Here is a 20759-nt window from a genome sequence, read left to right on the forward strand (position 1 = left end):
TCTCATTGAGATGCTTTTGGATATTTTTCATAGAGAAAAATAAAGACAGATTTAAACAAATGTCAGAGTTTCTGAGAAGCTACAAATGTGATCTCTTCTAGACTGTCATTCACGAACAAAGACAACTTCCTATTTAAGGGCTTGGGATAGTTCAGCCTCTATAACTTGAAGTAGTTCTGAAGCTTAGACACAAGTGGATCTTGTGAAGTTTCACAAAATGTATTTAAAAGTCCCTTAAAAAAATAAACTTGGATGAGTAGCCAGTTCTTTTTGCTCCCAAAGACTCTGTGTTAACTTAGTAGAGTCAAGAAGTATCTTTCTCTTTTTGGCTCTTAGAAGTATACAAAAGAAGATGTTATTGTTATGTGTAGGCCAACCAGCCTTATTCCAAACCAAAAGTTCTTGGTTCACACTTCCAGGATTCATCAGATTTGATGGCTTCCCCCCCCCCCCCCGCAGTATCAGAAACACTAAATTCTCATTGTCATAGGGTCATGACATATTTTAATCACAGTACAGAAATTGTGGGTAATGAATCAAAGCAATAAAGCTCTGAAACATAAAGTGTGAACTAGATTAAGACAGATAATATCCCCAAATTCATTATTGCAGATGACATTAAGGGCAGCCTTGCTAGTACCACAGAAGGCATGACAATCGACTTAGTGTACCAAAACCACAAGTATACTCTTATAATGTTGGTAATATAATGACATTCCAGTTGAAATATCTTATTTTATGGTGAAAATGATTCATTTGTGCACAATATTTTTCCTCCTCACTACTTTAAACTTTGTTATTAGAGGAAGTGTAGTTCATTCATCTGGTGGTGACCCTCCATCTCCATGCTGCCTTAAACATAGCTATTCAGTCCTGGCCAGGTAGCTCTGTCGGTTAGAGCATCATCTCCATAGGCCAAAGATGTAGGTTTGATCCCTGGTCAGAACACATACAAGAAATCTCTCTTTATCTCCTTCTCTTTCTCTCTCTCTGTCTCTCTCCCCCACCATCATACCACCCTCCTCTAAAATGGATAGATAAATGATAGATAGATGATAGATAGATAGATAGATAGATAGATAGCTATTAAACCATATTTAGGGTATCCAATTAAATTATAAAAATCTGGGTGTAAAATGTTTGCTACACATTCAGCATACTAGTACAAATTATAAAGCCTTTCTCACAAACTGGCTAAAATATATTTAGTTGTTAAAATTCTAGGGAAGAAAATGTGATTAGTTTTGAACCACTCCTACAACATAAAATAGCAACAGGCTCCATGTTAAATTAATGATTTTCTCATTTTCAGTAACATTCATTAAATGCCTATTGTAATTTGGTACATTCTGAAAATTGATTATAACAAAAAGTTCCTGGCCATTATAAAATTGTCATCTAGTCATAGGTAAAATAAATGAGAGAGTTATGGTGTTACAAATATAAAAAGCATTTAATTTGGGGGAAAGATGAATTTATATTTCTAAAATCCTTTAGTGTTTTTTTCTATATTTTATGTTGAGTAATATCATATAGAAAGATAATATTTTCACTTACAGATGCTTAAATATATGTTTAAAACTAATCATTTTTATTAAAATCATTAAATATTTATATATACATCAGTAAATATAGATACATACATATTTATCAAACATATATAACTTAACAGTGTTGGTGATAAAAGTACCCATGTATAGTAGAGATTGGCCAATTATTCCTCTAAGAATTTGTGGTAATTTGCTAGTTTTCATGAGTTTGTGTTAAAACAAATAATGCTCTAAATCATATATGTCAAAGTATATTGGTAAAAATGACATTCTAAGTCATCGGTCTTCAAGAACCCAGGAACTATGTGTTCTATAGAAGTGACTGTAGGAGAAACATCAGGACTTCTATATACATATTTTATTTAATCTAAAAAATAAAAAAGAATAAAGTTACTTACCATGCTCAAGATGTTCTGAGTGAGAAATTAGCATTCACAAGTTGGGTAGATTTTAAATGATGTTAGTGGTAACATCATTTGTTCATTAATTGATGCATTATGAAATACTGTACATTAATTTTGTTCAGCTAAGTTGATTTATCAGTTATAACACCTTTTTTTCCAACTGATGAGGACTCACCAAAGGAACACATGGATTTAATATATCCCCACAGTAATGGAGGAATTGACTATATATATATAAGCAAAGAACAAGTAAATACTATTGCTTACCATTTCTCTGTGTAAGAGTTTCCCTCCAGCCACAATACATGACATCAAACCTGACACAAAATTGGTTAATGAGTGAGAAATTAATTGTCTTGCAAAAATAATTTTTATTATACAAAAACAATTTTGAAAGCAATTGTTCAGAAAGTTTCCTATCATTTTGTGGTTCAAATTAATGTTAGTTTATCAACCACAAATACTCTTTTCTGTACTTTGTAACTAGAAAACAGAATTATCTAACCTATTTTCAGAGTTTTCTGAACATAGTTTTAGAGAGCTTTGAAGGTTTTTGTTAAGTATATTAAAGTGCCACATTTTCAAAAATAATTTTCAAGTAAAGCTATTATCAAAAGAGAATTTACTAGCCAAATTTCAACTAAAACCTAAGATAATTGGTCTACAGGATTATATATATCACAATTTAGTATACTCAGACAATGATGTAATTTTTATAGGGGACCTGTGTATTTTTGTGTGTGTGGTATCTCTTTTAAGCTGTGAAAACCATTAATACTAAGTATTAAACTGAACCTAGAAACAGAACTTAAAACTTTAACACTTGATAATATCACTAAGTAGTAAACCAAGGGTTTTAAATCTAGAAAAGCATATTATGTCATATTTTCTAAAAAAAAAAAGACCATTATATTATTGAGTAAAAAAGAATTTTATATCAATAATCAATTTTAATATTTTCAAATAGTATACTTTTTAATACTTTTAAACCTTTGTTTTTAATAAATGTTCATGTCATATCCCATTATATATTACATAAATACACATATATGGTGTGTAGATACATGTATGTACACATGTACTCTCATATATCTGTGTATAAAAACCCTTAAAAAAACATTTTTATTGATAAATTGCAAAACCAAAAGTCTAAAGCCCACTGCTCTAGGTAACTGAGCCTTAAGAAAAATCTATTTCTCTTTCATGCACAATTAACATCTTTTCAACTGAGGCTCTTGCTGTCCTGAGAGTTATATAACATTCTTCTATTCTGCTTAATTATACCATTATATAATCTTAAGTGCTGAAGATAGACACTTGAGAGTATTACCATTACAAATTACCATTTGACGACTGATTTATGTGTTCATTAACACCTACTATTTTTCAGAAACTTTCTAGTCTCTGAGTAGTGAACACAACAGACAAAAACCCTGCCCTTCTAGAGCATGCATTCTAGTTAGAAGAGAGAAAATTAATTATGTGAGCACATGAAATGTAGTATGTTACATGGTTATAAAATGCTAAGGAGAAGAATAGAGTATGGAAGGGATAGGAAAAGTGATGGTCATAAATGGTGTCAAATTTTAGGTAGAATGTTTCTTCAAAGAACTGAAGATGCTATGGGAGCACTCTGTTTGGATATGTTGAGCAGAAGGATCTTAGAGGAAAACAACTGCAAAGGTCCTAAGATGTGAAAAGTCTGGTGTGCTAAAAACATTCAGCAGGGGTGATTGAGGGGAGAGTAGAAGAAGATAGGACGGTTGGAAATATTATAAGCTCTGAGGCCATTGTAATGTCTTTACATTTTTCTCACTGTGAAACGGAAAATCATTGGTGTGATTTGAGCACAAAAGTATAATATCTGACATGCTTTAACAAGATCAATATGATTGTTATACTAACTGACTGAAAGGGAAAAAGGACAAAAATAGGGAGACCAGAGGCTTTGCAGTTATCATATCAAAAGCTATGATCACTTGAACTAGAGTGGTAGCAGAGGAAGGAATGAAGAGTGATTTGATTTTGGATATACTTTGAAGGTAAAGCCACAAAATGTGTGCTGACAAGTTGGCTGTGAAACATGAAAGGAGTCCAGGATGACATCAAAGGCATAGGCCTGGACAACTGAAAGAATCAAGTTATTCTTTACTTAGATGGGGAAGATTGGGAATATTGGATCCCCTTTGGCAAGAAGATCAGGAGCTCAGTCTACCTGCTTTGATTAAGTTAGAAATGCCTTGAGGTATCCAAGAAGAGATGTTAAGGTGATAATTGTCATACAAGTCTGAAGTTCAATGCTGGTGGTAGGGAAATCTACACTGTAGATTTTTTAAATGTTGTAATCGTTTAATAATTTAATCAATACAGATGCCATTTAAGCATGGAGACTAGATGTGATAACCAAGAGAATGAGATCTGAGAATGGAGCCCTGTGGCACTCCAACACTCAGAAGACAGGGAAGTGAGGAGGAACCAGAAAACAGACTAAGAAACAGTGGCCAAAAATACAAGGAAAACCAGAAAAATGGTGTATTGAAAGCCAGCTGTGTTCATCATGAGTGTTCAGTCCTGACTGGTGTGGTCCAGTGGATTGAGCGATAGCTGGAGAACCCAAGGATTTCTGGTTTGATTCCCAGTCAGGGAACATGCTTGGGTTGCAAGCCAGGTCCTCAGTAGGGGTTGCACAAGAGGCAACTGAACATTGATGTTTCTCTCCTCTTTCTCCTTCTCTTCTCCTCTCTAAAAATTAATAAATAAAATATTTTTAAAAAGTGTTCAACTTTGTCAAATAGTATTGATGGTACAATAAAGTAAGGAATGAGAATTAACCATTGAATTTAGCAGTGAATACTACTGATGGCCTTGAAGAGAACTTTAGTAAAGCAATGGACACAAAAATTGACAGGAGTGGATTTATGAGAGAATGAGAGGAAAGGATTTGGAATCAGGAAGCACAGGCCCCTTTTCCTAGGAAAGAAATGAGGACACATATGCATGTGCATGAACTGAAGTGGTGCTGAGAGTCTTGAAGTTCTGTTCGCCCATATATCCTTAGAAAAATAGAAAATAGTTGAATATAAGGAGAATTTTGAAGTTTTAAGAAGAAAAGAAAAAGTAAGCCTGCAGGAACATAGGAGAGAAAATGGACCAGGCAGTATTAAGGAACCACATGAGTGTAGTGATCATGAATTTGAAGCAAGGTCTGTCAACAAGGTGGTATGTGTTTATTCAGGTATGTCCAGCTCAAGAGTTGCAGGCACAGTGAAAGTAGAGAATTGGATTTAACTAGGGTGTGGTTTAGCTAAGGAAGTGCCATGAAACTAGAGAGAGGCAAAGGAGTCAAAACTGTATGCAAAGGAGAGATTCAAGTCATTGGTCGTGGAGTTCCCAATGGCGATAGAAAAGCCTCAGGCCGTAGCAATTTTCCATTTTTCCCTCCTTCAAAGAGGCTCTTGCTATTTTAGGTAAGACAGGTCTTTGTTTCATAGAACTATACAGGGCATTGAAAAACATTTAGCAGCCTTGGTCCCTAAACAATAAATATCAGCAGCACTTCACCAAAATTAGAGGGACAGCACGTGCTCTTTGACAGTTTTTATTTTACATCATTGCATTTTCTTCCTTCTTGAAATGAACTTTTTTTGCTGCATGCCCCAAAAGTGAAGCTAACTTATGTAACATTGAAACACTTATGCAAGCATAAAACCCAAGCCAATCATTCATTTGTTATATTGAGTACTAAGTATGCCAACAAGAAAAAAAATTTAATGTTTTAAAAATTATACTTTACTTGGCACCAAAGAATTTTTATGAATCATTCAAAAGTTGTCTTATTTCTTGGTTGATAAGATTATATAGGTTTCAGTGGTACAATTCTATAATAAATTATCTGTATATGGTTGTGTGTTCACCACTCCACGTCAAATCTCCTTCCCTCACTATTTACCTCCACTTTACCAACATCACCCCAATAAATTCAATATAAGAGAGAAAAATAGTCATCTTATTTCTTAAATACATTAATCATAGCATTAACTGAAATGCATTTACTATCCATATGCATGTCAGGAATGTATTAAGTGTTCTCATGCATACCTGACACAGTGCTGATTGTTCTACCTGCATTATCTGATTTGATCTTTACACAGTGCTCTGAAGTATGTATTATCACTGTCTCCATTTCATAGCAAACAGTAAAAATGTGCCTATTAACTGTAGAATGAAGGAATGTTTACAATATCATAATATGGTTCTTCACTTTCCATCTGTATGTGTTGACATTGCATAGTTCTAGGCTGCTAAGGAAGTGTGTCTACCTTTCTCTTTCCCCCAGACATAAAGACACTTTCTTCTTTTGTTTTCTAATTCCTCAGACTCTCATGAACTTTCTTCTGCTTTACTTACACATTGATGACTAAAATAGAGAGCTTAGGTTTTTAACAAAAAAAGCCAGTAAAACATATGTTCTCCAAAATATTGTTTAGTGCATTTTAAACATAGAATGATTCAACTACTTAAATAAATTGTCAGCTTTGGAAGTGGGATGTCATTAGATTTATGACGTTTACTTATAAATGAATAGATGTCCTCTGCATCTATGTAGTTACCATTGCTATATCAACACCATATAGATGGAGTTCCAAATTTTATTATAAAAAGTGATATCGAAATAATAATTGTCACTAAGGTCCCTTTTATTGAAACTGTATTATGCAATGTTCTTTCCTTTCAGCTCAATACTTGAAAAATATAGCTGTCTATTTAAAGGAAACATATTCTTATTTAGCAGAATATTACCATCATTCAGCATATGTACAATATGGTCTTAATTTGTGTCTATATGTGCTAGGCATAGGAAAGTCACTTTAAATTTTACTTAATTTATTTTGGAATTTATTACTTTTGACATAATTTATATTCTAAGGAAATCTCAGCTTCTTCTTGCTTGAAATTCAGCAAAATGACATTGGATATATAGAGAAAGTATATGCTCTTATTATAGCTGTGTCTGCTAACGCTACAGTTCTGTTAGAAACCTGTCAGAATTTTCAATGTAAGCCTTCCTTTTCTGGATGTTATGATTTAATCTGCTAATTCATATTGCTCCCTGAAAACTGTGCAGGCTTCCTGTATTTTAGAACAAAATCTTTATGCAAGTTCCTTTCTCCTCCTCCATACCTTGCCTCCCCAAAATGTTTTATTTTTATTATTGCAAAATTGTTATCACAGTAACTGATTCTCAATTGGAATTTTGGGTCTGTTTCCAAATATGGTAGCTGGTGACCACTGGGGAATTTATTTATATTGATTGATATACCATATATGGTAGACTTAATAATGATCCCTTTAAATATGTTCTTGTTATATCCCAGAACCTGCAAATATGTTACTTTATATGGCAAAAAAGGACTTTGCAAATATGATTAAGTTTAAGGACCTTGAGATTGGGAAATCATCTTGGATTATCCATCCAGAAGGGCCCATCATATCTAAGGGGGAGGGGGACTGGATGAAACAAGGTGAAGAGATAAGCCAAAGACCATGTATGCATAACCTATAGAAAAAATGTGGTGATAGCCTGAAGTAGGTGGGGGCAAGGGCTGGATGGAGGTGGACCAAAGGGGAAACAGTGGGGTCATCTGTAATAGTGTAGCAATAAAAATAAAATTTAAATGCCAAAAAAAGTGGAAGAAGAAGGCAGAAAAGGGAGTCAGAGTGATGTGACAACAGAGGAAGGGAAAGGAGAGTCATAGCCTGAAAGAGACTCTGTCCGTCATTGCTGGCTTTGAAGATTGAGGAGCCCATACGCCAAAGAATATGGATGACCTCTGGGAGCTGGGCATGGGCATTTGCTGACAGCCAGTAAAGTAATGGGAACCTCGGTTCTACAACCACAGTAGCTGAATTCTGCCCATAATATCAACTAGCAAGGAAATGGATTCTCCCCTAGAGCCTCTAGAAACAACTGTAGCTCTGTTGACACCAAGATTTTAGGCACTTTAGGCTAGTGAAACTCCCGTGGGAATTCTCACTTGCAGAAAGGTGAACTAATTTGGTGTTGCTTTCAGCTGCTGAGTGTGTTATGGTAGCAGTGGGACACTAATGCAGTGTATATGGAGGCTTGTGTCTTTGAAAAGAAGGGGGTGGGAGTTATTTTGTGCATAAGACTGGGAGGAATAGGATGAAAAACTTCAATGGAGAAGATGTCATCACATTTTTTCCTTTTTCTCCTCTCCCCTTCTGGTGTTGGGGGGTGAGGGTGTGATGTACGAAATGGTTTGAAACTTCAATAGAGGAAAAAATAGAGGACAGGAAGAAAGGAGACATTTTTTTGTGAAAAACATGAGATACGTTGTGATGCAGAGTTGAGGAAAGGCCATACTACCCACATCTGACCAAGAGCAGGTTGAATATCCTGAGGGTTAAGGGCAACTTTGCATGAAACTGGCTCCCACTATGAGCACTGGCAACTGCTACTGAAGACATGTCTTGATAAGGGACCAGGGCAGATTTGCTTTGCAGATGTAGAGGGGCCTAAGAATATCCTTATTGGATAACAGTGTCAGTGGGACTTCATTTCTACCCACAGGTTTGTGAGAACTGGGATGATGCGCATTACATAAAAAGACTATATTTATTATTAGAAAAGCCTGAAGTAATTAATGTCCAAAAATTCAGCCATATTAAATGAGGTATGTATAATGCCACATATATCAACCTCAAAGCCCAAAATGTGAGTTATTCATCTTAATAATTCTACCAATCTCACTATTTGTTATGCAGAAGCCCTTGATTTTGCTGACTTTTTTGAGTTTTTCACTAGAACACAGAGGCAGGATGTTCAAGATATAATAAAAATGAGCAATGAGTTGAGAAGAGAATGTAATAATGGCATTTCTTCTCCATACATGTTTCATTGAAGCTATTTGATGACAAGAAATCCATTAAGATTAATAAACTTCCAATTAAGTGCATTTTATTAAAACAGCAAAATATTTCTGGGTTAAATTCATGAACAGTTGCAAAATCAAACTGTATTTTTAAAATTAAGCCATTTTGATACAAATAAGTCAAAGTTAATATGCTCATTGTCAATTGCATGTGTTCTTTTATGCTATTTATAAAATTTAGTCACATGGAATGTGTTTTAAATATTCAGTGTTAAGTCACCCTGGTCCTGTACTGGGAGGCATAAAGTTGATCATTGACTCTGTCTTTATAAAACTACATATAGGAAAGAAAAATATGGTATTGATTTAACCGAGTTTGTATCAGTAGTTCTACTGCAAATTGTGGCTTGTGTGTTTGAGTGAATGAGATGCAATAGATTAAGTTAATCTTCTTTTATTGTAGTTTATTTTGGACATAAATGTATGATTTAAAAGATCTGGAAGTAAAATCTTTAACTCTGAAATGTTAAAAACATAATTTTATAATTCTAACCTTTAAAAGAACTTTTTGACTCATCTGGGCGGGTTTTATACTTGAATGCTCATGTTAACGTGAATGATGAGCAAGAAAATTCCAGGGACTGGGAAGCATAGAACCACCTGAACTAGAACAAAATAAACATTAGGTATTTACACATACAGAGTTTGTGGACAAAAAGAATGGCTTCTTCCCAGTTATTATGTTACTAGGGTATCCAGTAGTTTGTATTGTTTCATTTTGCTTTTATCAAGCCATGGGAGAGGAGCCATGAGCTTTCACAAGATGATTCAAAGACCCTTTGGTGCCCTTTCTGAGCACAGTCAGCAGCTCTGCAAAAGAGGACAAGCTTCACTTTATCCCACTTTTCCCATTCCTTGACAAAGCTACCAAGCTGTTTTATATCTTCCTTGATATAAAATAGATATTTATATTTTTGTAAATTACACTAAAAATAAAAATACATTATTCTCTTTGCATATCTTTAGACTTATATTGGCTTTGCATAAGGTCAAGCTTAACACCAAGTTATATGTGTAAATATGCTTATTGAGTTACATAATGGCAAGTAAAATTATAACAGAATTTTATTTGGTCTAGAAAATGATCAAATTTTGAATGTCAAGTGTATAAAATAAGGTAATAGAAAAAGTTAATAAAATGATTAATGTGCTTGCCTGATGATTATGACACACATTAACGTTTCTTTAGTTCTCATTAGTTAAATACAATGTAAGTCTAAAAATATCTATTATGACTTCAATTTGTTAAAAATGTATTATGCAAATTACCTTGCATAAAGAACACTTTCCTGGGATTTTCTCTTTATTCTTGTTTTTGAACCTTTTAATGTATTTAAGTATATTATTTGACAACTTTTTTAGAAAGAGTAAAATTCCTTGCTTGTTTTGTGTTGTTTAGCTACTTGATTCTTAACTTATTATTTTCAGTAAATAAATTAATGATTAAATTGGGAGGCAGACTTTTCTTATTAGCATATTTTCTTAAAATTAGCTGCTAATTAGAAATGCTCCTAATTTTGTCTTATTGCTATGAAATTATTTATACCATTAGTTCTCCCCAGCACTTCCTTGTTATCATTAAAAACTTTGACAATGCATCACGAATTTCTTCTTGTGTTTGAGGAGTGCTCGTTGCATATTCCTTGATACTCTTATATCTACAAGCAAATAAACAATTATAGTAATGGTAGACTTTAATACATGAAACAGCCTTTGAAAGGTAAGGAAACAGAATGTACACATTCACCAAATAAATCTTATTGAAGATTAAAATAATGAAAAATAATATTTTATTATTTTAAAATATTTAATTTTATTAACTGTATGCATTTAAATATGATTGCTATTTTGATAAAATGTACAATAGAGGCACATTGATTTTTTAATGTTTTTTGTTGTTGCTCACTTACAGTTGTCCCCATTTTCCCCCCATTATTCTTCCCTGCCACACCCTCCCACATTCAGTCCTTTTCCCCATACTCTCTTGTCTTTGTCCATGGGTCCTTTATACACATCTCTTGATGTCCCCTTCCCCTTCTTTGCCCAGTTATCCCCATCCTCTCCTTCGCCTTTGGTCACTGTCAGTTTGTTCTTTATTTCCATGTCTCTGGTTCTATTTTGCTCGCTTGTTTGTTTTGTTGATCGGTTTCCACTTATAGGTGACAGCATATGGTATTTCTCTTTTACCACTCTCTTCATTTCATATTCAAAAACAAGACCTACACCAAGGCAATATTTTAGACATTAGCCTCATGACGTATAACACAAATACATGCATGTGCACACACACACCATACACAAATTCTAAAACCAGGAAATGGTTAGTTTTCATTCTCTGACCATGCTGTGGTCAAGTATAAATTTAAAATAATAAAAAAAAAACATTTAAAACCTTAAGAGCATTTTATATAGCACTTATTCTGACAAAAAGAAATTAAAATTATAACTATATAGGGTGTGCCAAGAGTAGGTTTAAAGTTATGAGTATGTGAAATACAGTTTATTCTTGTATCATCATTTATTATATTATTTTCCATATGAATAACTGTAAACCTATTTTTCCCCACCCTGCATATACTTTATAAAACAATGTATCATAAAGCAAAACTTCTGAGGTAAGGCAAAAGCAATATTCAGGAGTAAATCTGAAGTCCTAACTGCTTTCATTATAAATGAGAAGAGGAAGAGATAAAAAAGAGGAGAAATTAATCAAATAGTTAACTCAAGAATCTAGAAAAAATATGTCACAATACTTACCATACTCTTTGTGCTGAGCGACCAACCCCTCCCCCTCCTCCAGCCCCTCTGGAGAGCAGTATCTTTAAGTCTGTTCATCTCTGTACCTTCCAAATCTATCCATTTTTAAAACTTGGATTATATATTCAATAAATATTTAATGAATGAATGAGTGAATAACATTTTTAAAAATAATTGTCCAGTAAAAGCAATAGCACAAAAAGCCATTCTATTCTGTTCTTATAAAAATAATATGTGAAACTTGGAATAGTAATAGGTTCAAATAAAGATCACTTAAGATAGCTTTTTGATGGGCAGTTGCTGAATTTATCAAACTAGCCAGTGTTTTGAACCTAAATGAAACAATATTAAGGTCTGAGAGTTTTTCAGTTATCTATTGATAAGTGACAAACCACTTAAAAATTAGTAGTGTAAAACAACTATTTTACTCTAACAAATTTTTCAAATAAGGAATTTGGACAGGGCATTCCGGGGATGGCTAGTCTTTGCTCCATGCTATCTTGGGTTTCAGCTAGGAAGATTGGAATGTTTGTGGGTGAATTGGTGGGACTGCAGACTGGTACAACCACTATGGAAAGCAGTATGGAACTTCCTCAGAAAACTAAAAATGGTTCTGCCTTTTGACCCTGCAATTCCACTGCTGGGACTATATCCTAAGAACACTGAAACACCAATACAAAAGAACCTTTGCACCCCGATGTGCATAGCAGCATAATTTACAATAGCTAGGTGCTGGAAGCAACCTAGATGCCCATCAGTAAATGAATGGATCAAAAAACTATGGTACATTTACACAATGGAATTCTATGCAGCAGAAAGAAAGAAGGAGCTCCTACCCTTTGCAACAGCATGAATGGAGCTGGAAAGCATTATGCTAAGCAAAACAAGCAAGGCAGTGAAAGACAAATACCATATGATCTCACCTTTAACAGGAACCTAAACAACAAAACAAAGAAACAAGCAAAATATAACCAAAGACACTGAAATAGGGGACAGACTGACAGTGACAAGAGGGGAGAGAAGAGGGAATCTCAGGGGGGAATGGGTAGGGTTTACAGGAACAAATTTAAAGGACACATGGACGAAAACTAGGGGTGGGGGTAATGGGAGGGAAGTGGAGAGGGTTGGGTGGGTGGGCTGGAATGGGAGTAAATGGGAGAAAACTGTACTTGAAGAATGATTAAAATAAAAAAAAGAAAGGCTGGAAGCTTCTCATATACATATCTAGTAACTGAAATGCTATAACTCAGATACTGGACTCACATGAGACAGACAACCGAACAGCCCACGTGTGACCAATATAGGTAGCTTGGTTTCCTCAAAGCAGATGGCTGCAGGGTAGGGGTACTAGCTTCATGGAAGCTCAGAGTTTCAATAGAATATATATCCAGAATACAAGGCAAAAAGCCCAATGCTTTTTTATGATCTTACCTTAGAAGTCGCATGCAATATTGCAGTGGTCAAAGCAGTCATAAACTCAGCAGGATTCTAGAGAAGGGACAGAGACCCCAGTGACACTCACTGGGATTTTAAACTATAACATCACAGTTGAAAACTATTGAGAATGTAATAAAGGACATAATAAAATAAATCAGGAAACATGTTGTCCTAAGCAAATGGGATCTATGAACACATACGGAGACGCAGGACTGAAAACCAGGACCCACAGTCTCTGCCAGTGTTTGTGGTTTAGCCTTGGGCAGTGAATGTATCTTCTCTGGCCCCATGTTTTCTTAATGATAAAGTAAGTGCTTTGGGGTAAAAAAAAAGTCTACGTTCTTTGATAGAGGAAATAAATGAAATCAAGATTTTCAATCAACCTCTTTATACATGATTACTTTGAGAAATACTGATGTAGACTCTAAAGTGAGGGAAGATTATTAAAGATCAAATGGTGGTACATGTAGATTTCTTTCATTATCCATTTGAATTTCTAAGAAATATCTAATATTTTCAAATTAAATCTATCACTTCCAAGAATTATGTGCATGATCTAAATGGTTTGATTCAGAAGAGAAATAAAGGTCAGTATGTTTATGTCTCGCTATTCAGGTATAGATGAACTCAAATAGGTTGTATATGTATTTTTTAATTTAAATGATACATTTATTGGAGTTGTAGTTTTTCTACCACAGTGAATTAAATAAACTAATCAAAAGTATGGTTTTGACACTTTCTGGGGAAAAATTTTGCTGTTCTTCTTCTGTTGACTCTTATTAGTACATATGGCCAACAGACCACCTTCGATAGGTAGGTCCCCTGTTATTAGATACCCAGGTGAGGAAAGTTGCATTCATCTTCTCCTTGGCTTTTATGAATAAACGTTCCTCCTACCCAGCTTGCTGACTTCTCCATGGTAAAGAGAAGTCACTGCTATGTAGAACAGAAATCTTACAAAGGTTTTCTGTTGCCATTTATAAAATATATGTAGCACTGTATATTTAATTGGAAATATTTTATGTTAGTCATTAGTATCTGGAGATAGCTTTGTGTTTTAACTGATAACACAAATCCCATGCTTTTCCACATACCAACATCTGAATGGTAACTCAATGAGAAAAGCTGATGAGGAGGCAGAAAATTAATGAGACATAAAAGCTTTTGACTCTGACCTTGAGATGCAATTTGGTACTTATGATGTTAAATTACTTGCCTTCTTTTAAGTAGAAAAACAGCTGGTCTGTGTGGGAAGGATGTTCAGTTATGATTGAGAAGAAAAACAGAAAATTTAAAACTTTAAAGAAATAATATGTAGAATAAAGTACATACTACAAAATTCAATGCAATGTGTTAAGTTCACAGGATGTCTAAAGGCTGCTCCCTGCCAAAAAGTATGCAGTTGCCATGCTGACATGAAAGTGCATGAAGAAAATAAGTGTCCAAAGCTGCATAAATATTTGCTCCCCTGTGAGAGTGTGAGAACGTGTGTGTTTCATGTTGTGATTGATAGGACTGCTTTTATGCACCACTTTGAACTCTTAGCAGGAACTTTGGAGTGTCCTGAGAATCAGTCTGCCTTTGTATGGCAGGAACTCTGTTTTCTTAGAAAATAGTAAAGAATACTGTTTGTACTCTCTTTCTATAAAAGGGTGCCTCTGGTTTGGGGAAATTGGAGAACTTAGTAGAAAAACCCTATAGCTTCTATGAAATGCTCCGCTATATTTCAAAACTTTGACCACAGTTATTTTTTTACTTCTGGTTTTGTGTTTCTTTATTGTCCAAGGGAGACTGTAGTCTGACTTACTGCTAATGTGTATCTGGTGACATTTGTAGATTCTAGTGAGGTTATTGTCTTCTAATGACTTACCTATTAAAAAGAAAAGAAATGAAGACACATCTAAAATACTCTGTAATGTATTTAATGGAATGCAATAATTTCTGCATTTTAGAGAGTTTCCCTAGTGAAGCAAGAGGTCTTAAATACTTAATTGAAGTTTTATTATCTGGTAGGCATCAAATTTCTATTGTAATTTATCTTAGAGAATTTGAGAACTTAAGATATTAAATAAGCCCTGGCTGATGTAGCTCAGTGGACTGAGTGTGGTCTGCAAACCAAGGGGTCGCTGATTTGATTCCCAGTCAGGACACATGCCTGGGTTACAGGCCAGATCCCCAGTGGGGGCACATGAGAGGCAACCATACATTGATGTTTCTCTCTCCATCTTTCTCCCCACTTCCTTCTTTCTAAAAATAAATAAATAAAATCTTTTAAAAAAGATATTAAATAATACAAGTGTACATATGTTTAGTTTTCAAAATAAGTTAATATTACTTTGTATTTCAAAATAACACAATAAAATAAACAGGAAAATCATTGAAGTGTTTATAGTAAAGATGATGATTTTAAAGCTCATCTGCTTCAGAATAACACTAATCCTCTCTCTAATCTTAGACCATATATTTGCTGCGGGACTCTGGGTAAATTACATTAGTTCTGAAGTATAAATTGTGTTATATCTAAAAGAGAATGAAAATATCTACACTGATGGTTTTTTATAAGAAATTCATGAGAGGAACTAGGTAAAACATATTCTTTACATTCTCTAGCAGGCTTATAGAATTTAAACATTATCTTGCTGCCTCTCCTAATTAAGGAATTCAGCAAATTCAAATAAGTTTGTTAAATTGAGTCTAAGTGCTTGTATAGAAAATACTATTGTTTCTTAAACATGAAAATATACTACCATCATTAGTACAACAAAACAAACAAAGTAAAACTTTGCTAAAATGCCATTTTTCCCATTAGATTAGCACAGCTCCAAAAGTTTGATAACATTATTGGCAAGTGTTTAAGAGAAACAAGTATTTTCCTTTACTGCTGGTTGTAGGTACAAAATCTTAAAGGTTAATTTGGCAATATCTATTTAAATTACAGATGCATATACATTTTGACACAGCAGTTCTATCTCTGGAAATTTATTCACCGGTTAATTCTGCACATACAGGGTATAGCTAAGTGCATCATTATTCATTGCAACAATATTTGTAGTGGAAAAATATTAAAAATAGACATCCATCAATAGTGATTGTTCATAGACACATTAATAATTATAATGGAGAAGCCAAACACTCTTCAGTGTGACTATATATGTATATTAATATTTAATCCTCAAAACCATACTCATACAGCCTTATGAGATTTATGGTTGTTGTTACATTTATTTTAAAGATGAGAAAATGAAAAGCATCAAAAGATTACATGATTTGCTCAAGGTTAAAAAGTTGGTAGGTTGAACAACAATAAAATAATTTAAAAATTTTTTAAAGATTTTATCCATCCATTTTTAGAGAGGGAATGAAGGGAGAAAGAGAGAGAAAGAGAAACATCAATGTGTGGTTGCTGGGGGCTGTGGCCTGCAATCTAGGCATGTGCCCTGACTGACTGGGAACCGAACCTGCAACACTTTGGTTCACAGCCCGCGCTCAATCCACTGAGCTATGCCAGCCAGGGCTAAAATAATTTAATTTTTTTTTAAAAGTTGGTGGATAGTAAAACCAGGTTTTAACCTCACTGTGTAGCATTTGAGTCAATGTTTAACATCTTTGATAGCTGCTGATAGTGCTTGGGGGTGTGGTGTCAGAGGCAGGGGAGAGAGAAAGAGAATCCATGGGGAGTATTTAAAAACATAAATATAAAAGTCAAAAACATGTCTCAATATCACTAAAGGAACAGTGTGACTCTGAAGAATTCATCCTCTTAGAGCCTCAGTCCCTTTTTTTTCTTATCAGCAGAAAAGTTTTATTCCTTATTAATACAATCAATTTAAACCACATCCAAGGCCTTAGCTCACAGATACAAACCAAAGTAGCTAGTGAAAGCACTAGATATTGAGGTATGAGCCATACAATGGGGTAAATACTTGCCATCTGAAGCTTATACCAAATTGCTTAATCACAGCTCAGCTTGGCTGGTGTTTGGGTGTGGTTGAGGGTAAGTACAACTACAAAACCAAGAGAGAACAGCCGTTTCTGACAAGAATGGAAGCATTTTAAGAAGAGAGGTGGAAAAATTTAGTACCTTGAGACAGGGTGTTGGGTGGCCTTGCAGAGAGTCCCAGCGGAAAAGCAGACTCTCATTTGTTCACACTCCTGCAGCAGCCAGTCCTGTGCACTGGTGCCATGGTTCACTGGGAAAGGCATTTTTCCTACATGTTCACAGAGGTGGTCATCCACATTCTTAAGTAGAATAAAATGAAAGTTCACTTTGTCATCTACCTGAGAGTGACCTTCCTGTGCCACAGCATCATGGGCTGCCAGAAGGGGTTCATTCTTTTGAAAGCATTTTGCTCTGTCTTTAGGAGACAACTTTTCCACTTCACAAAGGAACTGTGTCAGGACTGACTCATCCTCAAATTCCATTTTGTCTTGATTATTGACCACTGCATGTGTAAGTCCAATGATACCACAGGAGTTCCCAATGGTCTGCTTCGTGAAGTACACTGTAGGACTGACTTGTTACCCCTTCAGTTCTTCATCTATTTTTTCTCAAAGGATGGAAACAGCAGCAATGTGCAGGCAGGCACCTCATGGAGCCCAGAGTCTCCTCTTGCAGCACCAGCCTGTCCACAAAGCCTCTGGTGGGCAAACCCCAGACAGGCCAGCACTTAGTTTGAAATTTTGGGGTTAATCTCCATGGGTTTGAACTGCATCTTCACAAAAGGCAGATGAAATCACAGCTCAGAAGAGAGAAAAAACCTCCATTTCTTCATCTATACAATATAATAAATAATAATAGTAAACCTACATTATACAGTTTATGTAGATTAAAAAATGACATGGCAAAGTACTATTGAAGTTTCATACAAATGCCAGCTTCATTATATATGGCTCAGTAATTATATCCCCTTAATTTTTGAAACCAATTATATTTTTATATTATCTATACGTCACTATTTTAAAAGTGGTAATTTTTGTTTTAAAACATTAAAAGTCCAGATTATAGGGATTTGTTGCAATGAATGACATGGTAGTGAGAGAATCTTGCTCTGTGTGGTTATAAATTGTTGGAGACTGATTTATACAATGGTAACAATAACAAGTGTAATGGTAGCAGCTAACCTTCATTTTACATTTCTAAAGCATCAAGCGCTATTCTAGATTATGCCACTGAATTCTCACAAGAACCCAATAGGTTATTTATTGCTGTATTATCTCCATTTTCCAGATGAAATTTTGAGATGAAGAGAAAGTAAGTAATTTACCCCCCTTACACACAGCCAATAAGAGGCAGAGCTGACTATTTTCTTCCCAGAAATCTTTAGATTTCTACAGCTGTAGAAGCTGTAGTCTTTCCCACTGTGCCATTCTGTTTCTCTAAATTTGTCTGTAGAAGTAGTTTTCTCTTAATGAGTGTGTTGTTCTGTCCGATAAATGCTTTATCTATAACATCACAGATTAGGCAGCAGGTGTGTAGAAAGCAAATTACTATTCTGGTACTCAACAATAGACATTGCAAAGAGTTACCCTTATATTTAATTAACCAGGTACTAATAAATTCACTCCAAAACTTGGCATTTGGCATTGGAGTTGTCCAGTGATATCAGACCTTGTCCACCCTCTCGGCAGTTGTTGGCATCCCTTCCCCATCATCTCAGACAGATGGACTTCGATTCACATGTATTCAGTGAATTAGAGACCCTCGGAGTTAGCACATTCCATTATCAATAGTTCCAGATATCAGAAGTTAATTCTTATATAGGATCAAAAGGCATTCATTTCCTCCCTTCCACTCCATATAAGTTCTATTTTTGTGCTACAAATAGCAAATTTTCTTCCTATTATATATGATAGGCCTTCAAATATTTGAAGAAAACAATCATGTTTTCCCTAAGTCTTCTCCTTTTAGAGTTAAATATTTCCATGATCTTTCCAAACCTCCCATTCAGCTTTTACAGCCATCAACATTCTGGTCATACCTCTTTGTATGAACTCTAATGTGTCAACTCCCCTCTTAAGTGGTTGTGTCAAGTTCTGAGTGTAGTGGGATCATTGCTTCCTTTTATAAGTATGCTAGGTGTCTTCTTAATGCAGAGAGTGTGTTGTTTGCCACTATATCAGAACACACTGAAAATGTATTTATGGCTTAAAAATATGTATTAGTGGGTGCTGGAATTTACACTATTATTCCAACATATAGAAGGTGGCAAAAAGTAATAACATATACCCAAATTTTCTTGTATATAATATGTACCCACATTTTTTGCCCAAACTGTCAGGAAAAAAAATCATTCATTTTAATTTTTAATTCAATTTTTTATTTATATTTAGAAATAAAACCAATTATCATATTCCAGGGTATTATTTTGCATATGGATATTGTTATTGCTTTCTAGTGTTATGCTTTTAACATATAAGCATACATAAAAGAATTAAAAACATTTATATAGATATGAAATTAGTACTATGCATGAATAATGTACACCCTTATTTTCCCTTCAAAAACTTGAGCAAAAAAGTGCACATTATACACGGCAAAATACAGTAGTTCCTTTACGTGTATAAATGTCTAAATGACTTAAATATTTTTTTCCTTTTACCTGCAGCTCAAAATTCCAAAATTCTTAAAGTTTCTTATTAGAAAAACATTTATTATTTGTCAGTCAGTAGTAAAGTAAGTTCCTATAATAAACTCAAATCACCAAAAAGCTCACCTAGATATATTTCCTTTGTTCTCTTTTTAGAACTGATAAAGAAAAGAATAGAGAAACCAATAAAGACCTAATTCAATAACAACCACAAAGCCTCTTACAGAGGTGGTGCAAATTTGTCCTAGTTTTTTATGTCTTCTCCATCTATAATTCATTGAAGTACTATATAGTGTTGAATTTGATTAAAATTCAGCAGGTATTTACGTAGCATGTATTATTTGTAAGTTGCCTGTGTAAAGTACTGTAGGGAAACATTCAAACATGAATAAGATCTGAATTCTGCCATCACTGGGATCTCTTCCAACAGCTCTAAGACTTTAAACTTCATTTAGAATTTTGAAATAAATCTTATTATGATTAGTTTTGTGTAAAGTGTGTATGGTGCTTTAAGTTTGTAAGTGATCTTTACTGAAACAGTATAACTTACAAAATTTGTTGAATATAGACTATGTGCTAGGTACTAGGTGAGGAATTTTATGTGTATTGTCTCATTTCATCCTCAGAACAAACTTCTGAGATAGGTGTAATTTAGTTCATTTTAGTGAACATTGACTCAGGCTCTGAAAACATAAATAACTTTCCTAAGGGCCATAGAGCATTTAAAGGCAGAAACACAATCCAAATTCAGGTCTAGAAAATCTCCAGGTACGAGCTTGATCTTTCATGTGGATTATATTTCTTATATTAATAGACATGTCAGAAAACTAACATAACTCGATCTGCTCATTATGGAAGAATTTATTGGCCTGTTGATGCTCTTCTGGGGTGCAACTTAGTTTACATTGCATGTCTGGGAACTTTTTCCTCTGAAATTCACAACCAGCTTCTACTGCTGTAGTCACAACTCACCTGCAGAGTTCACAAATGAGGGAAGAGAGAAAAGGGAACAGTGGTAAGTCAATTTAGCATCCAATCAGAATAGTATTGCAAGACTGGTGTTCTGGCTGC

General features: G+C 34.5%; 1 protein-coding gene and 1 pseudogene across 5 annotated transcripts in view; one reads left to right on the forward strand and one right to left on the reverse strand.

Annotated features, from left to right (window-relative positions):
* The window catches only part of LAMA2 (laminin subunit alpha 2), a 517841-nt gene that overhangs the window by 260346 nt on the left and 236736 nt on the right, over positions 1-20759 (forward strand). The window lies entirely within an intron of this gene.
* On the reverse strand, positions 17176-17813 carry LOC123821425 (annotated as a pseudogene).

Source organism: Phyllostomus hastatus, unplaced genomic scaffold (assembly GCF_019186645.2).
Source record: "Phyllostomus hastatus isolate PE091 unplaced genomic scaffold, TTU_PhHast_1.1 phas_contig_40, whole genome shotgun sequence".
Lineage (NCBI taxonomy): Eukaryota > Metazoa > Chordata > Mammalia > Chiroptera > Phyllostomidae > Phyllostomus > Phyllostomus hastatus.